At 38.3% G+C, this 18,055-nt stretch overlaps 1 protein-coding gene across 1 annotated transcript in view; it reads left to right on the top strand.

Annotated features, from left to right (window-relative positions):
• APOO (apolipoprotein O) overlaps positions 1-18,055 on the top strand; it is a 47,050-nt gene that overhangs the window by 2,526 nt on the left and 26,469 nt on the right. The window lies entirely within an intron of this gene.

The following is an 18,055-nucleotide window of genomic DNA, read 5'->3' as shown; positions in this document are numbered from 1 at the left end:
AATGTAAGAAAGAGAAAGAGGGGAGGCCAGGGCTGTTTGAGAAGCAACTTTTGATAAGCAGAAGTAGGAGCACAAGAGTGATACTTGGAAAATTAAAGGAAGAAAAGTTTCAAGGACAGACTATGTTAGGATGCTTTTAGGTGGAAAAACCCAATTGCTTAAATAGTAAGGAAAATTATCTCACAGAGTCCAGAGGAAGGGTGAACTCCTGTGGGTCAACTATGTCTTCAAGGAGCCCGTCTCTTCTTGGCTTTCTGCTATAAGATTGGTTCCCCTAATGGTTGTTAAGATGACTGCCAGTAACACATGTTTGCCCATTTACTAGAGCAAGAGAGAGGACAAAACGCCCATGTTTGGATTACACTTTTACTTCAGTCTCATTGGATCACCTTAGGTCAGGTGCCTGCTGAATACCAGTGCTGGGGGAATACCATACCCTGATTGGCTTAGACTAAACAGGATCAGCTCAGGATGGGGTCACTTTACCTTAGTCACATGGGAAAGAAATGAATCCATGAACACAATGAGGGAATGGAGACTGGATGTGCGCCCATGATGTCCATTACAGAAAGATGAGTTAGATGAGTTTGGAGCCGTGTTCACTGATTTGGGCAATTTGTTTGGAAAGCTTTCATGATCTTTTTTATGTAGGTTTTACTGATGGACTTGAAAGCTAGATTAGTATGGGTTGGTGACTGAAAAATGAGTAAATAAATGGACACAGTGTTGGGGTTTATAAGCTTGACTGTCAAGGGAGGAGGGAGAACATAGTAACTAGAGGGACATGTTTGGTCAAGATTCTAGAGTTGCTTTGTGGTTGTTCCAGTATTCAAGATTTGGCAGTGTTTATGGCTTAGAGAGGAATGTAGGGAGGGAACTTTTATAAAAGAGAATCCCTCAGCTTTAAAAAGGAGGAGAGATACTCCCTTCCACCTGTGAGATGGAAAGAAAAGAAGGGTGGGAGTGATTATAGACTAGTGGCTCTCAACTGGATGATACCTCCCGCCTAGGGTATGTTTTAGAAATTTGGGTGGTTCTTCACGTCTTTAATTTAGTTGTGTTAAATGTTTATATATTGAAATATAATTCTTGTAAATCTTTCCTTTTTGTTCTCCATTGTGTTCCCATCAAATCAACATACTGGTCTCTTTTTTGGAACTTATGTGTGTAAGTGGGTGATGAATTTTATTTCAAGAGAGCAAAAGAATTTAGAAAAATATGTCATAAAATGGCAGTGTCAGGTCTAGTAGGTGAGAACCAGTGCTTCTCAAACTTTAATGTGCGTGCAACTCTTGTTAAAATACAGATTCTGATCCAGTAGGTCTTGGGAGGGGGACGCCTCAGAGTGTCCATTTTTTAACAAGCTTCTAGGTGGTTTAGATGCTACTGGTCTTTGAATAGCAAGAACTGAGGCAGATTGGTAGATGAATGGTTTCTTGTGTTTTCGAGGTGGGTGATTTTATGAGCTGGTGGTGGTGGGATTTGGAAGAGGCATTGATAAAGAACAACAACAACAACAACAAACCAAATGAGAGGCTTTGAGGGCTGTGCTGAGAGCCACTAAGGGCAGCCTATCATGATTGCAGCCTGGGAGTGGGCTTGAGCAAATGGTAGGATTGATCTGGCTTTGAGAGTTATCATCTTGGGTCAACTAGGACTGGAGGGCAAAAGAATTGATAGTATAGGCATTGATGGGAAAAGTACAATGTGTTTGACGAGTTATTTGCATATGCAGTTAAAATATTTAAACTCTAATCATTGTTTTGATTTAGTTTTCCATCTTCAAGTCAGTAGGGGGCACTGCTGGATTACAAAACACATTGAAAATCTGCCCTGTGTTTGCATTCTGTTGCAGCAAGTAGTTTTTCCGGGTGTTGAATATTGGATACATACACCCAGTCTCCAGATTCACGTTACTAGATTTCATTCGTTACACAAATGTTTATCACAGTTCAGCTATGGGCTGGGCACTGTGTTGTACCTTGGCGGGTATAAATGAAAAGACTTGTTTCTTACCTAGGAGAGAGTCCCCAAATTTGGCCACACGTCAGAGTTATTTGTGAGACAGTTCCCAAGGCCCTGCCCATGGGTCTGATACAGTTTTTGGTGAAGTCCAGGAACCTCTAGTTTTGAAAAAGCCCCCCAGGGTGACCGTGAAACTTGAGTTTCAGGAGCTCACAATGCGGTTAGTGGCACAGACATGAAGAGTTCATTCAGGTGCAGTGGGATAAGTGCTCTGATATAAAAAGGTTGGGGAAACATAGAGCAGTATGTCTCAACCTTGACTGCACATTAAAATCACCTGGGGAGCTTTTATAAGTCCTGATGCCCAGGCTGCACCCAGACCGATGTCATCAGGATCTCTAGGGTTGAGATCTAGGTGTCTAGTTTCTAGGGCATGTAACCAACCTTGAGAACTACTGACTTAGAGGAATGAGCACCAGCAGGGGGCATCAGGACACTTTGTAGAACATGCTTGCCCTGGCCTTTGAAGCTGAGCAGACAAGGTTGAAAGGGCCTTCCAAGCAGAGCAGAAAAGTGCATGCAAGGAAACAGAAGCTGAGTGTTCAGTGCCAAGTTAAAACCTTGGACTTTACCATGTTACCTAGGTGTGAGACACTAAAGTTCTCTGTAGCTGTGTCCTCATCTGTAAAACAAGAATAAGACTAGCACCAACCTCAAATTGTTGTGTGGATTAAATTAACTCAAACCCAAAGTTCAGCACAGTGTTCGGTACAAAGGAAATGTTTGATAAATATGAGCTGTTACTAACTTTTAGTTGGTGTCTTGTAGGAGGCTGCTATGGTAGTGTTATGGTGGTGCACAGTCTTGGAGCTTTCCAAAAGTTTTTTGTTTTTGATGTCAAAAGTTGGTAGTTGACTGAATGTGGCAGAGTTGGGAGAAGGAGAATTTAAGGATGCCACCCAGGTTTTTGGCTTGGAAATTTGAGTGGTTGTTAGAACTATTCATTGAGGTGGGAAAGTAGAAGAAGGCTGAGTTTGGTTTTGGGGGAGGTGGTAATTTGCTTTTCAACAAGTTGGACTTGTTGAAGTATCTGTGGACATTAAGAGGTGGTAATCAGTTGACATGGAACCCAAGAGTATGGAGTTTTCATTAGACAGATGTGGGCTGGAAATGGGGGAATCATCAGATGCTTCAAAGGCCAGAAAATGGCCTAGGGAAAGCTGGTCTGCGTCATTTCCTTCCTGAAGGGCGGAGTTGTGACCTGTACTCAGAGCTCAGTGCTCAGAGGAGCCTGAGATGACCATAGCTTTGGCTATAAGGCATTATTACCTCACATACTTGTTTTGTGGCTGTTTGGTCTCAATATAATTCCTTTCTTTCTGAAATTAATTTTCTGACCATGAATAGTACATTACTAGCACAAACTGAGGGGAGAATTACACTGCTAAGTGGAAAAGGAAAATCATCTGTAAATTGGAAAAGAAATACTGTAACTTTATTTTACTTGAATATTATTTTCAATGTCACATATTTTGAAAGATAACAAGAATTTTCCCCCTTAGAATGTATCTCTGAGGGAATTCTCCTTGAGGAATTATAGCGAGTACATTTTTACTCACATAAATACATATTTGTATGCAGAATTAGTTGGATGTTCTGCCTTTCTTACCCTTCAGAGATGTTGGGTGGTAGATCACAAAGAAGAAAAAACTGCCCTTCGCTGCTGGCTGCAGTCAGAAAGCACAGGCTTGGGTTTCAGTTGTAGTTTCTGGTTTCTGGCTGAGCAACCTTAATGAGGTTTCTTAATCTCTCAGAGTCCCCACATCAGGGTACTGTGGGGACAGTCACATGCTCCTCCATATCACACAGGATTGTTGGGAGGTTCAAATGCGATAACATGTAAAAAGAACAGTAAACTACAAAGCACTGTATGAATGTTTCAGATATTTTCAATCCCTTCTGCATCACATCTGTCCACGGAAGTGATCTAGTGTTTTAGGTTAGCACTATGGACTTCGGACTGTAAAAAGTAGCTGAAACTTAAGTAAATTCACTTCTCATTTGGAACTGAATTTACTCAGGACCCTGTAATACTCTTCTATCTATTTCTAAAATACAAATAGCCTCTTATGTGCAGGTAACACTGAAAGAGGAGAAGGAAGAAGTAGATGAATTACACCTTAAAGGAATGGAGAGCAAAGACAAAATGGAGAACAGTAGATAATTCACTAGACATTTATGATAAATGAATTTATTACCCCCATGATCCCTATGCATATTTGTAGACTTTATTATGATTTAAAGGTTTAATTTTTAATTTATATGTATGTGTGTTCCACACCCATATCCTTTCTAGGCTAGTCTGGGACTTCTTAGAGGCCAAGAAATGAACTTTGATACCTGTTTGTATGGTACATTTAAAATTAGTGTAAGTAAGTAGATGCATAAGAAATCTCTATAGCAAAGGTACGTATCTGTTTCAAAAACTTGAGAGTTGACTTATTTATAATATGACAGGAACGTACCAAAAGATTTTTTAATGAAAGAATTAAAAGAGTTTGTATCAGTTGATTTCACCCAGTAATGCTTAAGTGGAATTTTAGTGCATACAACATGAAACTTTATGTGGATATTTTCAGGGGGGAAAACATGCCTAAAGATAGATTTTAAAATTTGGAAGCTATTTTTTTTTTTTACTTTTGCTGGGGTTTTCCTGATCTTTGCATGGCCTCATGCCATTTTTTTCTTTAGAAAACTTGAACAGTGCCAGTTTCTTAGTGTAGTGGGCTTTAAAACTTGTGTTCTTTGTGCCCTAAAACTTGTAGCAGCAAGAATTTAGAACAAGGGTTGTAGAGTTTTCAATATGCTGAGAGTCTATAACTTTGAATATTAAGCCATATTTTCATAATAGCCTTATAGGCAACGAGTTGTATTTTGAATGAATATTGTTTTAAAGGCGCTTTAGATACAGTTACCCTTTGTTTTTCTACTTATGGTAACTCTTTGAAGCAATGCAGTGTGTTTTATTCAAAGCCCACACTGGCTCCAATTTAAGGAGGTCTTTGGTTGGGTGAGGATGGGGAGGCCTCAGTGGGAGCTGGAGATAGGTTTGCAAGTGCACGTTCATTGCTTTAGTTGGGAGGAATACTCAGTGGTTTCTTTTTTCAGATGTGCCTTTTCATTCCTTTGAAGAGTGTTTTTAAATAGGATGTATGAAAATAATAAAGGTTCATTTGTCTCCCTCCCCATCCCACAGACGTCAATCCTTGTGAAAAAACAGCCTGTTTTTCTTTGTGCTTGCTGAAATGCGTCTCCTTTCCCATTAGGGGTGCTGCTTCGTGTGTCGTATGATGACATGGGTTAAACTGGTGAGTGAGTAAGTCAGCATCAAGTGATACGAGGACTCCACCAAGTTTCCTAAGTCTTCTGTTAATGGCTGACCTCACTTGGCAAATATTGATTCTGAGCCTGTTGGTAGAGTCACATCGTTTGGGAGCACTGTTAAAAGTTGCTGTGTGTAGTCCAAATATTGATTTTTCTTGTTTTCGTTCCTTATTCTCAGAGATTTTTCATTATGAATCCAGATTGTCATCAGCTGAGTTGAGCCTTGCACACGATTTTTTTTCCCAAAAGAGTTTTGTGGTTTCCTTTTTTCCTTAGAGAAGAAAAAGGCTGTGAATAACTGAGATGAGGTTGAAGGCAGTTATTGTCAGTTCCGTGTTCTCTGTGCACACAGTGATCTATTAGGAACCGAAACCTGGGTCTTTAAAGATAAACTTTACTAGCTCTTCCTCTTAGAAAGTGGAATTTTTTTTTAGTTGTTTGAAAATGTAGAAACATTTGAAAGGCAAGTTTTGTAGTAAATGTTCCCCCTATGATTTTTTTTCCTCTCTATATTTCCTTAACTCAGAAGAGATTGAATGGGTCTTGGGATGCCATTCCAAGAGGGAAAAGAAACATACATATTTTAGAGTTTTAGGTAAGCACTATTAACTTTCTGTCTGAATGAGGAAGTTCAAAATAAATTTGAAACATGGTAAATTACATGTCATCTGTGTTCCAAGTCTGTAAAACCAGTACAGCCCAACCAGATGACTCAAAACCTGCCTGAATGAACAATTATCTCACTCTTTGGCTCTGAGGTTTCCTTCCTGTTTATCAGACAAGTTTATTATTTTTTTGGCATGAATTTAACGAAATCTGATAACTAGCAGAAAATGAAACAATTGCAAATGAAACATCTTTGCTTTGCTGACCTAATTTTGTGGTGAATTCTGCCCTCCAAAGATAAAACAGAAGCTGGTTTTCTGTTAAAAAAATAATGTTAATCTTGAAAACAGTCTCAGTTTTCTTCTTTACTTATCTCTTGAGATCACAGTGTGCTTTTGCAGTGGATAAGGAAGAACTAGGAAGTATCAGTTACTCCAGTACAGAATGACAGAATCGAAAGTTTCTTGTAAAATAGCTGTTTGTCATAGTTGGAAGACATTTTTCTTTTCATTGGTTAAAGTCTGAACTTTAAAAATATTGGCTTCATAATTCCTTCACTGTGAAACAGATTGAAATGATTGTGGTTTCTCTTGTTGTTAAAGTGTAAGTGCTGTCAGATTTATACACCCAAATGAGTGCCTGTCAAAACAGTCATTTTGAGAGGACAGATTTAATTATTCTGTCACTACATCTCTTCCAAACACACCGTCACTGATCAATATATTTATTCCAAAAATATCATCACTGATCAAAACATTTTTGTCCCTTTTCATTTGGAGTTGTCATCATACTCTGAGGTGGATTCTTTAGAATATTCTCAGGAGCCAGCCATTTTCGTTTCTTGCATGTTTCAAAACAAATTAATATTCATTGCAAAAACTTTAGGAAATACAGATAATACTAAAGAATCTTCTTAATCCCACCACCTATAGATAACCACTGTTAACATCTTTCTCAGACTCGTTTCTGGGCATACTTATATACCCTCAATTTGACATTTTCAGAAATCACACAAATCCCTCCCCCCTGCTTTTTAAACAAATACCATTTTCTAGTCTCCTTTTATTTCAAATATGTTGAGACTGATTTTTTTATAGGCTTAAAATTTGATCTGAAGGCATTTGGAAATGGAAGCCATATGATCACATATCAAAAGTAATTTTCCTTTATTTGTTATATAAATAGTTGCAGTAAATTCTGACTCAGTATATGATATGTCAAGGTTACTACTTTGAAGAGAAAATACTTTTTTTTTGGAGGAGGTACACTTTTTTTCTGGCTGCATTTTAAAAAATCATCTTAAGCAATTTTTTTTAGTTCCATATTTTTGAATTGTGGTAAAAAAACTACATAATATGATATTTACCATCTTAACCATTTTTAAATATACTGTTCAGTTGTATTAAATATATTCACACTGTTGTGGAAAAGATCTCCAGAATTTTTTCATGTGGCCAACTTGAAACTGTACCCATTAAACAACAAATCCCAATTTCCTCCTTCCCCCCAAGCCTCTGGTAACCACCATTCTACTTTCTGTTTCTATGAATTTGACTACTTTAAATACTTCATATAGGTGAAATCATACAGTATTTGTCTTTTGTGACTGGCTTATTTCACTTAGCATAATATCCTCTAGGTTCTAATTTTCCATTGTGTGTATATACTGCGTTTTGTTTATCCATTCATCTGTCCACAGACACTTGGGTATCTTTCACCTGTTGGCTATTATGAATAATGCTGCTATGAAGGTGGATGTGTAAATTTATCTTTGAGACCCTGCTTTCAATTCTTTTGGATGTATATGCAGAAGGGGAATTGCTGGATCATATGGTAATTCTATTTTTAGTTTTTTGAAGAACCTCCATATTGTTTTCCTTGTTAATTGCACCGTTTTATAATCCCACCAGCCATGAACAAGGGTTCCAGTTTCTCTATATCCTCGTCAACACTTGTTATTTTCTGTTTTTTTGATAGTGGCCATTGGGTGTGAGGTGAGAAAATACCTATTTTAAAAATTATATAAGTAATATTATATTAAAAACTAATATATATTAAAATAGATAAACAACAAGTTCGTACTGTTTAGCACAGGGAACTATATATTCAATATCTTGTAGTAGCTTACAGAGAAAAAGAATATGAAAATGAATATATGTATGTTCATGTATGACTGAAGCATTACGCTGTACACCAGAAATTGACACATTGTAAACTGACTATACTTTAATAAAAATATATATATTAAAAATTGTGTAAGTAATGCTGAATTAACTTTTCCTTGTAAAAAGTCAGTGTATAATACAAGGGAATATATTCAATATCTTGTAGTAGCTCATGGTGAAAAATAATATGAAAATGGATATATGCATATTCATGTATGACTGAAGAATTGTGCTGTACACTAGAAATTGACACAGCATTGTAAATTGACTAACTCAATTTAAAAAAGAAGCAAAAAAAAGGTCAAACAGTGCAGTTAAGATAATTATCAGTTTCCCATCATCTGCTTCCCTCTAACCCTTTTCTCAGAGAATAGCCTCTGTTACAGGCTTGGTATGTGGCCCTCCAGATTAGAAAGGATGTGTAAAATACAAGTTCTGTACTGAATACTCGTTATGAGGGAGGCATAGTCTTCTGATGTTTGAAGAATGTGGACTCATTTAGTTTCTCTTTATTTTTAATTCAGTTTATGACACATTACTAAGGACAGCAATGCAACCTGTTTGGGCAATATTGTTGATTGTTTTCATCATTTTGTTTTACCCTAAATTCTTTCACATAATTTATTTTTTGTTTTATGTTCTTTTTTAAGAACAAAGATAACCTCAAAAGTATTGTCAGTTTTTTTAAAAATCCATTTCAGATTTTTACCTCTTAAACAACTGAAAAGAATCAGATTAAAAGCATTTTGTTTTTACATGAAAAATGCTTTCAGTTGGAAATTTGTGCAGAAAAGTTTAACCGAAGATCAAAGAACCAGTGTAACATATGGGGAAAAATACATAATTGTGCCTCATTTCCTATAAATAGGGGAATATTTAATTTTAAATGGCATTTACTTTTTTTTTTACATTTTTTATTGAGTTATAGTCATTTTACAATGTTGTGAAATGGCATTTACTTTTAAAATGTCTCCAAATGCGTTTATTTTCCACCCACAGTGATAGATATAAAAATGATGTTATTCAGTAACTTTGGCCATAGCTGCACATTTTAGTATATAGGATATATGACAGCTAAATGATATAATAGCTAAAATGCAATAATTAAAACATTAGATTTATTTATGCAGTTTTTGATACCAAGTTGTTTTGAGTAGATTACCAATGACTTTCCATCTGACCTTGAAATTAAAAGGGAACTTCTGGATTGAGAATGTTTGTGATATGCAGCAGCCATGGTTTATGGTTGCTTATATTTTCTCCATCTAGAGATTGTAGCTACGTATGAGTATAGCTGAACAGATTGTAGTGTGTCAGAAATCATCCTCATGTTCCAAACCTTCGGTTTATTTTGTTACAGCTCTTTACAGAGGCTCTTTTTAGTGAACTGAATCTTAACATCAATATGGTGGGTGACTTTGCTTAAAAAAAAATGGAAGGAAGGAACGGAGAAAGGCAGAAAGGCATAAACTTCTGATTGTTGATTCTGTCTTCTCTCTACAGTTGTTTCCCAGAATTACCAGTTGTGGTACATAATTCCTTTTTCTGTGTTACTCCTGTCCTTTGGTAGTGCATTTCTCATAGGTGGTGTAATTCTTTGCTTATTCACTTTATCAGATGACGGAGCCTGCAACCACATCTTGTTGTTTTTGAAGTCTATTTTCATTGTTTCATTAAAGAGTTGCTTTGATGTTGTCCTTTGACTGTGTGACTTGTAAGGCTATTGAATGAGGTAGGGAACTCAGAGAAAAACAGGTTTTTGGAGAAAGAGAATTCATTATGAGGCAGCAATTGAAAAACCTGGTGAGACACACAAGCCTGAGGCTTAGGGAGAGGCCAGGCTGGAAATATGATTTGGGCATCAGTAGCATAAGGTGGGTGTTAAAGACCTAGATTTAAATGAAATTGCTCTGGAGTGAGAAGAGGAGAGGGTTAAGTACTACTCTGACTCATTAACCTTGAAGAGATGGGCAGAAGAAGAGAAGGCCCAAAAGGAGAGTAAAAGTGCCCTGCAAAAAAAGCTTATAGGATGGGGCCAGAGTAGAATCGGAAGCCAGAGTAAGAGAGAGTTTCAAGATGGGGGAGTGGTCACAGTTTCAGGGTGCAGCCGAGGTACCACATGTCCATTGGAGTTTAGTAACTGGGAGGCCATTGGTGGCCTTGGGAAAACTGGTTTTAGATATATTGAGTAGTGAAGGGAGGAGGGAATAAAGTAGAGAAGGCAGACAGAATCTGTCTAACTTTGTGTTGACATATACCATATATACAGGAAAGTGCACAGATCACACGGAATTTTCAGAAACTGACCATACTAGTATATCTGGTACTCAAGAAGCCTTCAGGGCCCTTCTAGTCATTGCCCAGCTTGCTAAGGGTATCCACTATTCTGCCTTCTAACCAGACTTAAAAAAAAATTTGTCATTGGAGGGAGATGGAAGGATAAAATAGTTAGAAAGGGGATCAGGGGTGGGGAGGTGTTGTTTGTGTTGTGTTTAAGATGGGAAAGATTTTCTTGAATGTAAATAAATCCCATAATTTCTCTAGTGGGTGGCCAGTCACTGTTTCTTTTTAGGTTTAGGATGATTTTCATTTCATTTTTTCAAATGTTTTTAGAAATAAGTACGATTGAGTGTTTATACAAACTTAAGTTGAATAACTGTTCCCAAAGCATCTGCTTGTAGAATAGTGGTTTTCTAAACTTGGCTGATCGTGGGAATAGATTCTTGGAGCTCTCTTAGGTTTATTGAATCAGACACTCTGGGGGAAGGCATTGGAATCTGCGCTTCTAAAAACTCCCCAGGTGATTCTGAAACCTTCTGTGTATACAGGCCTGCAACGCGAGGCTTACGTTTTATTGAACAGGAAACATGTATTTTTAATGGAAGGTCTAATAAGATAATAGATCTGTAATTGTAGGAGAATAAAAGATTACCCTTCTTAATAAGGAGGGAGACTATATACTGGGTTTTTCATGAAGTTGAAGAAGAAAGCAAGTTATCAAGGATTTGAGCCCCACCATTCCTGAGCGTCCTTGAATAATTCTAAGGGTGACTTATTTAGCTTGAGATTTTTATTTGTCTTTAAAGCAGTTTTACTGGGACACAATCAGAAAGTGGTCCTGGAACTAGAGAGTGGGCAGTACACTTTTATTTGCAAAACAAAGATAGTTTAGCCTTCTGAATATCCATTATGATCTGAGTGTGACCTCATCCAATTCATACCTTGGTTAACTGTGTCCTAGAATCTGCCCTTGCTGCTGGTGCTGAAGACTAAACTCAATCTCATGCCTGAGTCTCTAGAAAAATATTTTTTTTTAAATTGTGACCTGTGTCTTTCTGAGTAAACGCATGAGCTTCCCGGAAACTCTGTAAGGGCAAGCAGGGATTACGTCTGCTTAAGTGTTGTGTCCTGTTTAGCACTGTGCCTGACATGTAATAGGTATATAGTAAATATTTGTTTTCGAAATAAAATTCTAGTTGACCTCTTCCAATTGTTATATCACATATAACCCCGCTTACCTAACCAGATTTATTTTGTTCTCATCAGTCCTTGATGGGCTTCATTGGAGAGACTAAGACGTGAAAGCCTTTAAGACAGTGGTGGCCTACTCCTTTGCACCACTTCTTGTTAGGGCCCCATCCAACCAACTGCCAATCCTGGTGCTCAGTTTCCATTGACATTTAAGCCCTCTGAGAACTATGTAAAATAAAAGTTGAAAGACAAAGAGAGTCCAGAGGTCTAAGATGGAGAATATACCTTGATAGGGGGAGAGTGTATAAGATATCTTGCTGGGGAATAGAATCAGACAAAAAGAAAGAGGGTTTAACCACATGAGCCAGGGAACTCAATGACACTCCCTCTGAGGTTTGCAAAGCTAAGGGTCACTAACTCACCTTTGTCTGAGCTAAATTTTAGTTTCCCCTATGACTATGGGTCTCTTACAGCTATATTCAAAACCTCAATCAAGCCAATAAATTAGGGTCCTTAATTTGAGATCCCCAACTAGCTGAATTCCAAGGGGGCATCTAATAACTGAAGGGCCCACTGCAGAGGAAAGGCTGGATCTAAAGCAGTGCAACTTTTGAATCTAGTTAGTCTGTGGCTGTGGCTTAGCACTCATTGAAGATAGAGCTCTTAGCAGAGTGGGCTTGACTTTGTTCTAGTAAGCCAAACTCATCTAATCCAAAGTAGAGAATGTTTAATTAGCTCTTAGAAAGTGCATATATACCCACTTACTGAGCCAGGCCATCTGCCCTGGGTGGAGAGTGAGCCTGGCAAATAAGAATTCTCAAGGACTGTCACTTGGGACAGTGAGTGCTCAGGCCATCGGTACCTACAGCCTAGAGGCTTCAGCTACTCATCGGAAAAGGTCCAGAGGCGATCTCACTTCCCAGGAAAAAGTCTGGCTGTACTATAATGGGTCAGAACCCGTTACTGAGAGAGAACGTCTTTGTGTTCATATCTGACCAGGCAACCTAGCAGGAGTGCCCTTGGTGATAAAGCCAGAGCTTCAGTGATTATTACCTGATTGGTTAAATCTTTCTTCAGGACATCTAACTTCTAGATTTGTATTTCTTTTCTTCCCTGGGGAGACAAAGGATTGAAGAAGGTTCTTCTTTGCCCCCCCTTATTGCCTTCACACTTTCCTGGCGTGATCTCTGCCAATTGTAACAACGTTTCCTTCTTAAATTGTAATATTGAATGGGTTCACCTGAATAATCAATATGAGCTCTGACAAATTATGATAGCCACCTGGCAGGGGCCCAGCATCTAGAATCCCCATTTGTGATAACTCTGGTCTGGTCAAGGCAGGATAAGGTAGTCTCTCACCAAGAGGAGCCCTCTTTGAGGCCCAAAAAGAAAGTGAACCACCCAAGATGATGGGCAGTGCATCTGCATCAGGCTTGTCTGCCTCTGGATCTTTTACCCAGGCTCTTCCTGTGGGTTTCCATTGCACAGTTCTGTACCACCCAGATCCTTACTACAGTCAGGTATGTGGCTGACTCCTTCCTAAGAATGACCCCCCTGGTCTGTGGTTCCCACCCATATTTTGGCATGAACTTGGCATGGTTTAGGTGTGTGTGGATTTTTTTTGAGATATAGTTTACGTACAGTGAGATGGACAGATGGTAAATTGTACAGATCATACAGCAATTTGAGTTTTGACAAATGTATACACCTTTTGTAAACCACACCCAATCAAGATATAGATCATTTCTGTCACCCCAGAAAGTTCCCTTGTGCTCCTTCTCAGTAAGTCTAACCCCCACCCCCACACGCTTCTCTCCCAGGCATTAACTGTTCTGATCTCTATCACTGTGTATTAAGTTTGAGGCCGTGGATTTTAAAACATACAAATTTTCTTAAAGTCTGGCAAGATACGTCAGAAAATAATATTTGTTCAGATAAATCAGTGCTCCCTAATGCAGGGGGATGCCCCCAGGAGACTTTTGACGGTGTCTAGAAACAGTTTTGACTCATGAGTGAGAAGGGTTCCTACTGGCATCTAGTGGATGGAGGCCAGGGATGCTCCTAAGCCTCCCACAGCGCCCAGGGCAGCCCCACAGCGGAGTGATCCAACCCCAAATGCCAACAGTGCTGAGGTTGAGAAACCCTGAGGTAAATCATGTGCTCTCTGCTGAGAGAATTGTGGCCCTGGGGAGTGTTAATCTGTGGCTCTTCCAGGCCTCTAGGGGTGAGAGGTGTTTTTTTTTTTTTTTTGGTTATTTGTTAAGAGCCTACAGAAAGCTCAAAAGGCAACTGCAGGAAGGGGCATTCTTGGGTGCCACCACCCTTGTGGCCACAGTCCTTGCTGTGTAGTGGGAGTGAGCATGGGCTTGGGCAGGCGGAGATGAACAGGAGAAGAGGGAGGTGAAGAAAACAACTTGGGCAATAAAGGGACAGGCTTAGCATAATATTAAAACTAGAAAAATGGACAAGAGGGGAAAATAAAGTGGAAATTAATGATACCTGAAGTACAAGCAACAGCATCAAAAATAAGCAAGTGAGGCTACATCAAACTAAAAACCTCTGCACGGCAAAAAAAAAAAAATCAACCTACAGAATGGGAAAAAATATTTGCAAACCATGTATCTGATAAGGGATTAATAGCCAAAATATATAAATATACATACAATTCAATAGCAGAAAAACTAATAACCCAATTTAAAAATGGGAAAAGGACCTGAATAGACATTTCTCCAAAGAAGATATACAAAAGGCTAGAAGATATATGAAAAGATGCTCAACATCACAAGTCATTAGGAAAATATAAATTAAAGCCACAATGAGATACCATCTCACTCCTGTTACAATGGCCATCATCAAAAGGGCAAGAGATAAATGCTGGCATGGATATGGAGAAAACAGAACCCTTGTTCACTGTTGGTAGGACTGTAAATTGATGCAGCCACTGTGAAAAACAGTATAGTGGTTTCTCAAAAAATTCAAAATAGAACTACCATATGGTCCAGCAATTCCACTTCTGGGAATATATCAAAAGGAAACAAAAGCACTAACTTGAAAAGGTATCTGCACCCCCATGTTCATAGCTGTGTTATTTACAATAGCCAAGACAAGGAGACAAGCTAAGTGTCTACTGATGGATGAATGGATAAAGAAGTTGTGGTATATATATATATATGTATATATATATAGTGAAATATTGTTCAGGCATAAAAAATGAAGAAATCCTACCATTTGCAACAACATGGATGGACCTTGAGGTCATTATGCTAAGTGAAATAAGTCAGACAGAAAAAGACAAATACTGTATGATCTCACTTGTATGTGGAATCTAAAAGCAAGCAAATAAAAAAACCAAACTTGTAGAAAAAGTGATCGGACTTGTGGTTATCATAGTTGGAGGAAGGTGGGAGGGAGGAGGAATTGGAGGAAGGTGGTCAAAAGGTACACATTTTCAGTTATAAATAAGTACTAGACATGTAATGTACAACATGATGACTATAGATAACACTCTTGTACAATATATAGGAAAGTTGTTGAGAGAGTTAATCTTAAGAATTCTCATCACAAGGAGAAAATTTTTTCTTTTTTTTCAGTGTTTTTATATTTTTATTGAAGTATAGTCGGCTTACAGTGTGTCAATTTCTGGTGTACAGCCCAATACTTCAGTTATATAGGAACATACATATATTCATTTTTATATTCTCTTTCACTGTAAGTTACAAGATATTGAATATAGGCCCCTGTGCCATACAATATAAACTTATTGTTTATCTGTTGGTTTTTTTAATATATTAGTATCTGCAAATCTCGAACTCCCAATTTATCCCTTCCCACCCTGGTAACCATAAGTTTGTTTTCTATGTCTGTGAGTCTGTTTCTGTTTTGTAAATAAGTTCTTTTGTCTTTTTTTTTTTTAGATTCCACATATAAGTGATATCGTATAGTATTTTTCTTTCTCTTTCTGGCTTACTTCACTTAGAATGACATTCTCCAGGACCATCCATGTTGCTGCAAATGACATTGTTTTATTATTTTCTGTGGCTGAGAAGTACTCCATTGTGTAAATACACCACAACTTCTTTATCCAGTTATCTGTTGATGGACACTTAGGTTGCTTCCATGTCTTGGCTATTGTAAATAGTGCTGCTATGAACATTGGGGTGCATGTGTCTTTTTGAATTAAGGTTCCCCCTGGATATATGCCCAAGAGTGGGATTGCTGGATCATATGGTAAGTCTGTTTTTAGTTTTTTGAGGAATCTCCATACTGTTTTCCATAATGGCTGCACCAAACTCTTTTATTTTCTTTTTTAAAAATTGTATCTATATGAGAAGATAGACATTCGTTGAACCTATTGTGGTAATCATTTTACAGTATATGTAAATCAAACCATCATGCTGTACATCTTAAATTTATATAATGATGTGTCAGTTATTTCTCAATAAAACTGGAAAAATGCATTAAAATTCAAGAAAACGTTAAATTTAAAAAGCAAACGAGTTGAGATATAAAATAAAAGATGAAAGTGAGTGAGAATATTCAGTAAGAACATAAAAGAACATCTGAATTAAAAAACAGTAGAAGGCTGTGAGATGAAAAATGAAATATGTGAAAAGTAGATAGGATTACAGGTTGAAAGCAGGAATTGAGAATTAAAATGGTCAACACACGGCATTATATCTAATGAGGATGAAATAGGGGACAGTATGAACCCAAAATGTTTGGATGATGGAGTAGGAAAAGGGGTGGGGCACCAGCTATTGCCAGTAAGGAAGGGAATCTGAAACACAGTTGGGGCAGGGCCAGCCAGCTGGCTCAGTGGAAAGTCCCCAGTTTAAGCAGCATTGTCAGTAAGTTGTGGTCAGACCCAGAGGGCAGAGAGCATTGAGTTGGCACTTCCAGATACCAGCAGCCTCGTAGGCCCTCTCCAGGGGCCACCCTTACTGTCAGCAGTGGCTTACACTAACCTTTATTCTGGAAGCAAAAGAAATTAGTGGCAATATTGCCTTGAAAATAATACCTTTCAAGTATTTCACTTAATGCTTCAGGGTGTGTGAATTATTTTTAAACCAGTTAAAGTAATAACCACTCTTTTAAAAAAAATAGCTTCTAGCTTTTTATTTGCTTCTACAATACAGGAATTTCCTTTTTTGGTGTGTGACTCCAGGCATACATTTCAACAGATCTTTTTAGGTTTTATCCAGCATTATATGTTTTGTGAGGATTACAGAATAGCCTAGTCTTTCATATTACAGGCACTGTAATCTTAGGAATATGATTTCCATGGTGCTGAATCATGCCTAAGTAGTTAGAGCAAGTCAATAGCTCATTTATTTTTCTCCTCTCTTTTGTCCATTCACTTAGGCAATAAACAGTTATTGAGCATTTCTTTTGTGCTAGGCACAGTTAAGGGCACTAGAAATATAGGATAAGACACAGCCCCATCCTGAAAGGACTTCCATCTTGGTAGGGAGAACTTGGTAGACATAAACAAACGGGTAAGTGAGAAAAGAAAATCAGTAAATCTCCCTGCTCTTTGGTAGTTCTATAGAAAGACAAAGCAAATATAGAACATTCTAGCCAGAGGAAGCAGCATGTGAGAACCCATGATTCTGGGAAGCAGCATGAGAGAAATATTGAGAGTTCAAGTTTTGTGGGAAAAGGCAAAAGGACAGAGAGATGAAGTTAAGAAGGTGGTTGAGGTCAGATCATAAATGAGCCCTGTTTGTCTCACATAAAAATCCTAGGTAATAAATACCAAAAGATCTCAAATAAGGATATAGAAGATAATCAGGTTTGCAGTTTAGAAAGATCATTCTTTCGCAGTGTGGTGGTTCAAGTCATCAGAGGGCCTGATGAATTAAGCTGTTGAAACAATCCAGGAAAGAAGCAAGGGCCCAAGGGAAGATTGTACTGGAGGGCATAGAGAAGAGAGAGTGACTTGAGGCCATTTAGTAGGCAGAATTAACAGGACTTAATGGCCAGTGGGATGGGGGTGGTGCTGAAGATGACCTCAGAGTTTCTGATTGGGTTGTCCTGGATGGAATTACCATTCCTGAGAGAAGTAGAGGAAGAGGGGGCATATCTGAGGGAAAGATGCTAGGTGGTGAACTGCTGTGTAATACATTTTTAAAATGTATTATTTTTTGAAAAGCTTTCATGATTCCACAGCACACATCCACCCATCAGGCCTAGTGTGGACTCAGAGGCACAGACAGGATCCTGATGACTTGGTTTTTGGTGTGTTTGGTCTGGGGACCCTGTGTCCCATCCAAGTGGGAATGTCCAGAAATAATAGGATAAGCGAGTTGGGAGCTTGGGAGGGAACTCTGCGCTGGAGCTGCATATCTGGGAGTCACTGGCTTTGTGTCGAAGCCATGGGCATGAGTGACCCAGTCAGAGAGAGCAAAGCACAGAAAGAGACGAGTTCGGGAACTGAGATCAGGGGAGACCAGATCTGGATGGGA

This window comes from Camelus bactrianus, chromosome X (genome assembly GCF_048773025.1).
Source record: "Camelus bactrianus isolate YW-2024 breed Bactrian camel chromosome X, ASM4877302v1, whole genome shotgun sequence".
NCBI lineage: Eukaryota > Metazoa > Chordata > Mammalia > Artiodactyla > Camelidae > Camelus > Camelus bactrianus.
This window is presented reverse-complemented; position numbering and strand designations above follow the sequence as displayed.